The sequence below is a fragment of the Eucalyptus grandis genome, chromosome 7 (assembly GCF_016545825.1).
Source record: "Eucalyptus grandis isolate ANBG69807.140 chromosome 7, ASM1654582v1, whole genome shotgun sequence".
NCBI lineage: Eukaryota > Viridiplantae > Streptophyta > Magnoliopsida > Myrtales > Myrtaceae > Eucalyptus > Eucalyptus grandis.
In genome coordinates, this window is record NC_052618.1 from 33,877,546 (window position 1) to 33,886,109 (window position 8,564).

Here is an 8,564-nt window from a genome sequence, read left to right on the forward strand (position 1 = left end):
GCCAATTACTTAGGACTAATATCAACACATCATGAAGGCATTGAATCAGTTAAAGACAGTAGACAAAACTGCAAATTGTTTGTATAATTCATTATGCAAGAATAATGATATTTCAGTTGATGCATGGATTATTGACTCAAGTGCCAGTGACCACATAATTTGCAATGAATGTTTAGTTATAAGACACAATTCATCCATATCTGTTCACCTCCTGAATGGGAATATTACTGATGTCAAGATGATCGGTATTGTCTACCATAACCCAAACATTATCCTTAACAATGTTCTATTTATTCTAGAGTTTGAATTTAATCTCATACCTATTTCCAAAGTTTATGAGGACAATTCTTGTCGAGCTAATTTCAATTCTGAAAATTGTTCCTTTCAAAACCTTTCAACTGGGAAATTGATGGGTTTGGGTAGAGTTGAACAAGGATTGTATTTTTGGATCAACTTTGCTAGAGATTTTAATCTATCTTCTTTAAATAAAGGCATATCTTGTAATGCAACTGCTAGTCATAAAATCTCTCTTTCTCATAAACGTCTAGGTCATAGTACTTGTTTTCCTTGTCCTTATTATAAAATATGCTCTCTGGCAAAACAATCACAAGCACCCTTTCCAACTAGTGTGTCTCGGGCCGCTAGTGTTTTCTCATTAATTCATGTGGACATATGGGTCCTTATCATACACCACATCGCAATGGGTCTCGGTTTCTTTCTTACCATTGTGGACTATTATTCTCATACCCCTTGGGTGTTTCTTATGCAATCAAAGAGTCAAACTCTTTCATATCTATCAAAATTATTGTCCATGATTAAAAATCAGTTTAATAAACATGTCCAAAGGATTCGCACAGATAAGGGAGTGAAATTTTCTCAACTAAGTACCAATCTTTCCTGTCCTCTCAAGGAATACTTCACGAGAGTTCTTGTACATATCCTCCCCAATGGAATGGAATTATCAAATGCAAACATCAACATCTTTTAGAAGTTGCTCATGCACTAAAATATCAAGCTTCAATTCTTAAGTCTTTTTGGGAAGATTGTGTGGTCACAACAATCTATTTAATAAATCGTATGCCAACTAGAATACTAGAAGGATGCACCCATTTGAAATGCTCTTCGAAAAGCAACCGGACATTGGTCATCTTCAAGTATTTGGTTATTTTTGCTATGTAAATTTGCGACATCGACATAAATTGGATCATGATGCTCTTCGGTGTATTTCTATGGGATACCCTACTCTACAGAAGGGGTTACTGAGTTATAGAGATGTCTACAGGACGTTTCTTTGTTAGCCGAGATGTCGTGTTCCACAAAGATATATTCCCATTTTAGGAAATGGCTTCTTTAGATGAGCCACCAATGCTGACATCAAATCATCGGCATTTCTTATCGAAGGAAGATATTTCTATGAAACCACAGTACGTGAAGATTGCATCGAACCAACAAACCCCAAGCCCGTGCCCTACGAGAACCTGTTTTGGATCCCCAAACATATTAACTAAGACTCTTGATTCTCCAATTTCAGCATCATGGCAAAACAACAACAGGTCTCCATCATTGTTGCAGCAATATCATATTGGCTTCCCATCACTAGCTACCGAACAATTACCGACAAACAAGCGTCGACGTTCGGGTGACAAGTTCACCCTCCCACATGGACCAAGGATTATATATATCCTACTTTGGAGACTATAGGTATGCAATAATCGATATCTTCATATGTTTCCTTCATCGATTATCGCCAGAATACATGTGCTGCATCAATCGAATTGTTGAAGAACATGAACCTTCTTCTTATGAGGAAGCAGCATGTGATATTCAATGGCAAAGGGCCATGAAGGAAGAATGAGTTGCTCTTATAGAGAATCATACTTGGGAAATTGTTCCCCAAGCTCCTCATAGAAAGCTAATTGGCTGCAAATATGTATACGAAATAAAATATAAAGCGGATGGTTCAATTGAGCAATATAAGGCTTGACCCGTCGTTAAAGGATTCATGCAATGTGAAGGTTTTGATTATCATGAGACCTTCTCTCCTATTGCTAAAGAAGTCACTATTCATTCTTTTCTTTTGTTCTTGCATTGCAAAATTGAGAGCTACACCAGATTGATGTCAACAATGTCTTTCTTCACGGTGATCTCAATGAGCAAATTTACATGGAACTTCCATAAGGATTACATAGACAAGGGGAGTCTCGAATATGTTGTCTCCACAAATCCCTATATGACTTAAGTAGGCCTCTCAACAATGACATGCAAAGTTTACCGCAACACCTACAAATGTAGGTTTTCGACACTTCAAGCATGATAATATGGGTTATTCACATGGACAAAATGTACCTCATCAATCTACTTTTTAATTTATGTAATGATATACTTATTATGGGAAATGATAATGTTGCAATTCAAAACTTCAAAAGATAATTGCATTTGACCTTCCATATTAAAGACTTGGGACCTCCCAAATATTTTCTTGAGATTGAGATAGCTCGATCCAACGAGGGAATTTCCCTCAATTAGCAAAAATTCATCCTGGAGATCATATCAGAAGTAGGATTATCATGATGCAAACCAGCTGCTATACATATTGAGCAAAATGTCAAATTGACAACATATGAATATGATGCAAGTTCTTCTTCTCCAATGGAAGACCCACTGCTCAAGGATCTATCGGGATATCAACAACTTGTTCGAAAATTGATTTATCTCACTATGACCAGGCTATATATATTATGCAGTATAAATACTTAGCCAATTTATGCATAATCCAAAGCAATCACATATGAATGCAGTACTAAAGGTTGTAAAGTATTTAAAGGGACGTCCATGACTTGGAATTCTATTATCACATGAATGCAACATGGAGATAACGGCCTATTGTGACACATATTGCTACATGCCCAATGACAAGGAGATCCATTATTGGCTTTTGTATCAAATTGGGAAGATCCTTGATTTGTGGAAGACGAAGAGGCAATCAACAATTTCATTGTCATAAGCTATATGAAAATATTGAGTCATGGCAAAAACTATTTGCAAAATAGTTTGGATACGATGATTACTTTCAAACCTTGGTGTGCAAGTCAATGGCTCAAAAGAATTATTTTGCAATAATGATGACGCACTTAAGTTAGTAGCAAATTCGGTTTTTCATGAAAGACGAAGCATATTGAAGTTAATTGTCATTTTACTTGAAAGAAAATTCAAGAAGGGATTGTTATGACTCGAGGAATTGGCACCATGGAACCGCATGTAGATATTTTTACTAAGCCCGTATGTCAAAGACAACACACATTTATTGAGCAAGCTGGGCGTCTTTGCTGTCAGCTTGAGAAGGAGTGTTGGAGAAAGGATTTGAATTGATCTCTTGATTGATTCTCAAATCAGGTTCCAATCTCGTGATTGCTACAGTAAATCGTAGATTTGGAATATTTTTAGGGATATTATATTGTATATATTTCTTTTGATTTCATTTATTGTACTATAAAATACAAACGCATGCTTGTATAGTGAAAGTAACAAGAAATATAGACAAGCCTTTTCTCCATTTTTCCACATTTCCTTTCCACGGTTCCTGATTCAATCTTGATATTTTGAGGTCTCATGCCAGCGACCTTCATTGCCGCTCGCAACAAGGGCTGGTAGAGCTCGATTATGTTCACCATTCTCTCTCTCTCTCTCTCTCTCTCTCTCTCTCTCTCTCTCTCTCTCTCACGTTGCCACCATGCTAAAATTCGGTGACATGGGAATCTAGTTCTTCAATCCTTTCCTTTTTTTTTTAATCATGGGGATGAGTTGTCCTACATAAGCCCCACGTTACTTCGCGACTACTCGTCATCCATCAATATATTTATGTACATCTTTATTCAAGTCCACATCAATTTAAAATAATTTGTTTGCTTTATTTTAAGTCCAAGTCAAATTCCCCCAGCACCGAAAGAAATCCTCCTTGTGCATTTATGGCTGTATAGTGACATCTGAAAGTGTTAGTATGAACACCTAGAGGGGGGTGAATAGATATGAAGTAAATTTTTTCGCAAAGAATAGTAGAAATATTTTTCTTTGAATCTGAGTCTGAAGAACAACAGACTTTTGAAACTAAGTCTGAAAAACAACAGACTTTGAGTTTATACTAGTTCGGTTTAGATCAAGCCTACGTCCACTCTCCCACGTTAACAGCCTTCTGCTGGATTCCACTATGCAATCAACAAGAGATTACAACTTTGAGTGCAAATACATAGTAATAGATTACACTATCTCACTAAGTCACTCTTTTGGTATTTCTCTCATGATCACAAAGGTTTAAGCTCACGAGAGACAAGTGTATGATCAAAGGTCGCTTGGACTTTGAAATTATAAATTCTACGCTCCATCTCTTACTTGCTCATCGGTCCTTGATCTCCTTAAATACTCCTCCACTTCCAAACTAGCCGTTGGATAGTATCTCGATGATCATCTTCCAATCTACCCATTGGACATATCTATATCTAGAAGATTTGGTAGCCATTGAGTGATAGAAGTAGAATCTCAAATTAATTCCAATCGTCCATACAAACAGAATCTTGGTTTCCATAAGTAGAGCTTCTTCGTATAGAAAATATTTGTCTTCAAGATCCAATTGTCAATCAATTAGATTGAGTCAATCAAATCTATCTTGATGTAAAATCTAAACCAGATCACTAGCCGTTATACATTTAGGGCTTGTGTTACGTTCTGTTGAATCTGGATCTTAAGTTTGAGTACAATAGACTTTACAATCTGAGCCTGACTGCAATAGACTTTACAATCTAGGTCTGAACATATTCTGCTTCTGAATAGATTTAGCTTTAAGGTCTGGACACAGTCTAAATAAGTTCAGCTTCAGCATAGAGTCTGTCTTCTGGTTCTTCATTCACGTTCAGTCTGGAATTGGTCAGAGTGAGCAGACTTCTGATGTATAACAGATTTTGACACTAAACTCTGGCCGTCTTCAGACTTTGACAATATCATTTACATATTCTATCATCTGCATAGTATGTTACTTAACCATTAAACATGTTAGTAGCCTTTGATTTATTTTGTTATCTTCAAAATATCATAAGGGATTTCCTTAACAATCTCCCCATTTTTTATGATGACAAAACAATCTTTGAATATGCAGATGTGTAATCACACTTTTAAAGATAATAAATCAATGCAATCTTAAAGAATAATGTAATTCAAGATAGCAAATAGATTGAGCATATAATTATATATGTAAAGATAATTGGCTCAATAAATATCAACACATATGCATATTTATACTCTCTCCCCCTTTTTGTCATAATCAAAAAGCGATAAAAAGGATCATGTAGAGAATATAAAATGATAACAAATATGTCTTGCATGAAACATAATTTCCAAAAATCAGCTTTTATAAAGTAAATCAAATATTAAAAATATGCAATATAGCTCACTTTGATCATATATATCAGCAAATATTCAATAAAATTCATGGATGCATTATAAAATTCACTTTACCCATTTTGTCATAATAAAATGATAATATCAATAAGAGATTTGTTGTTGACAAAAGGTAATAAAAGATGCACTAACCGGATTTTATAGAACTTAACGAATTCCATTGCATTTACCTTTTCCTTCCTTCCAAAATAATCAAGATCACAATCAATTCAAAAAGATTTTTCCATAATTGATCAAAGCTCCCCCTCAATTTGTTGTATTTTTTAGGTGATCACGATTCTTTTCCTTTTCTTTTGGATTCACTTTCTCCCCCTGTCATCATGACAATATTTGTGAATAGAAACAATTGTTGCTTGTGCACGTTTAGCAGAATATTTTTCCATTGTTTCCTTCATAGCAACAATATCCACAACGATCATTTGCTTTTTGAAATTCGAGGCAAAAATTTATTTTCTTCAATCAAGCTCTTCTCGAATTCAACCTGCATAAACTTAACAAACTTTTTGCACAAAGAAGCTGTTATAATATCCACATTATATATAATGCCCTTTCTTCAAATAAATAAATTGAATAGCATATATAAAATTTTCAATTATTAAAATTCAAAACTACTCAACATTTTGTACGACGCATAAGAGATTTCATCAATAAACAAAAATTTTGCACAAGGAATAGAATTTTTGAACCTCCAGAAGATAGTATAGAATCTCCATGATTTTCTTATCAAGCTTTCCAAAATTCATATGGAATATTCTATTGTCACCTGCAAAATCTTGTATAATAGATAATAATCTTTGCAAAAAAAATCACGTAATATCTTCTTTTGATTTGCATATCAAACTTGCTAGATATATGATATCTTTTATGAATATAGCAAGATTATCCATAAATATGCAATAATATCTTTCGAGATCAAAGGGATTTCCTTGAGCATAAATCTCATATATATATATATATATATATATATATATATATATTATGATGCACTTCGCAAAAAGAAAGATGATATTCTATCACATGCCAAATCAAGTAAAAACTTGCAATGCCTTATATTTATGACAAAAGATATTTGCAATATAATTCATAGGCAATCATCTATAATCTTCATAAAATCAAGTAAAAATTTGCAAGGCGGGTTGATAAAAAAAATATTCTCTTACCCATGATATATGTTTGAAATATACCAAAAAAAAAAAAAAAAAATCATTACCAATCTTCGCAGGAGATATTTTTCAGATTGTACCAAAATCTGTGTAGATTCGCAATCATTCTTTCCTTATAGAATTTCCTGCAATCAACTCATTTCCTTTTTGGTATCCATTAATTTGGATCCTTCCTTGAAGTTGGAGCAAAATAGAAAATCTCCATAAATAAAAAAATATTCTTTCTTAATTCATCATAACAAAATATTCAAAGAAAGAATATTATGCACAATGATATTTTAAAAAATAAATTCTCACGTAGTCATAGTACGATAAAAATAGAAAGAATAAAATCCTTGAGTATCTAAGAAGGAATATTTTGCATAATAAATATTATCACGTAAAACAGATTTCTATTATGCAAAATATAATAAGCTGAGAGTATAAAATCAAACCAAATAAACTCAATTGTCTCTAAGAAAAATATCAAAAAATGATCACACGTATTATATCAAATCTCAGCTCACGAATCATAAAAATAAATCACACAATTCTTTCTTCAACAAAACAAATCAAAGAATATGATCATTATAAATTCTCAATCAACCAATGATATATCAAATATCAAGCATAATGAGAATTATGTGCCCAAAAAAAATACATTCCTTACCAAATCTCTTTCTTCTTTTCCTTTATTTCCTGCAAAAACAACTTTTCTTTTCTTTGGTACCCATTTTTTCTTGGGTTCATAAGAGTTAGTAGAGTATGTTATTTTCACCCAATCTTTCTTAATAGGTCTCTAAATTTTAGGACATTCTTTCTCAAGGTATTTCGAGTCTCCACAATTTGAACACTTGAGGGCATTTCGACCAACATATTTTGTAAATATCCTTTGAAAATGCTTCTTGTACGCAAGTCTAGGAGGTATTTGTCTAAGTCTCTTCTTAACTTTAGGAAAATCTATTAGAGAATCATTTTCCTTATTGAAACCAAGTCCCAACTTATTATAATAAGGAACTTGTATGGAAAGGATATGCTCTAATGTTTTTGAACCATTTGAAATCTTGTCGAAATATTTCAAAATTCCTTTTTAAAGAATCATTTTGTTTGACAAGTAAATCTTGACTTTTTTATGTTAGTAGAAAATCTTTTTGCAAAATTTCAAAATTTTCTTTTTGAGAAAGATCCTATTGCCTAAGCCGAGAATTCTTCTTTTTTTAGTTTGGAGATCATTTTAAGAGAATATTTGAGATTTAAGCAGAGCTCATTTATATACTTAAGAACTTTGATGGGAATTTTTGAATGGCTTACTTTGATTTCTTCATCGGATTCTGAGTCTGTGTCAAAGTCAAACTCTAACTTTGAGTCTGTGTCTAAATCAAACTTTGATTCTAATTCCGAATCTGAGTTTGAATGTGCCATCAAGCATATATTTCCTAACTCCTCATCTTCTTCCATTGTTCTTTTCTGGCCATTCTGCTTGTATTGTCTTCTTCCATCGAATTTCCTTCCTTTTCTACTTAATTTTTTGACCATAAAAGCAAGTTCTTTGTCATCCATGTCATTTTCTGAATCTATATCATCAGAATCAGCGTTAGATTTAAGTGCAATGGACTTCTTACCTTTAGGATCTTTGTCATTGATTTGTTCCACTTTGTAGGATTGAAGAGTGCCAATCAATTCATCAACGAAGAGTGGCATAATCCTCTGAGTCTCTCTTATTGAGGTCTTTACATGGTTCCAATCTTTTGAAAGACCTCACAAGAGTTTGTTGACCTTCATTGGGGAAGAAATTGGCTTACCTTGATATGCTAAACCATTTACAATTTCTGTAAAACGGCTAAACATATCTCCAATCGACTCTCCTTGCTTCATCTTGAAGGGTTCATATTTGCCAAGCAGAAAGTTTACTTTTGTTTCTTTTACACGATCAGTCCCTTCATATGTAACATGAAATCTATCCTAAACTTCTTT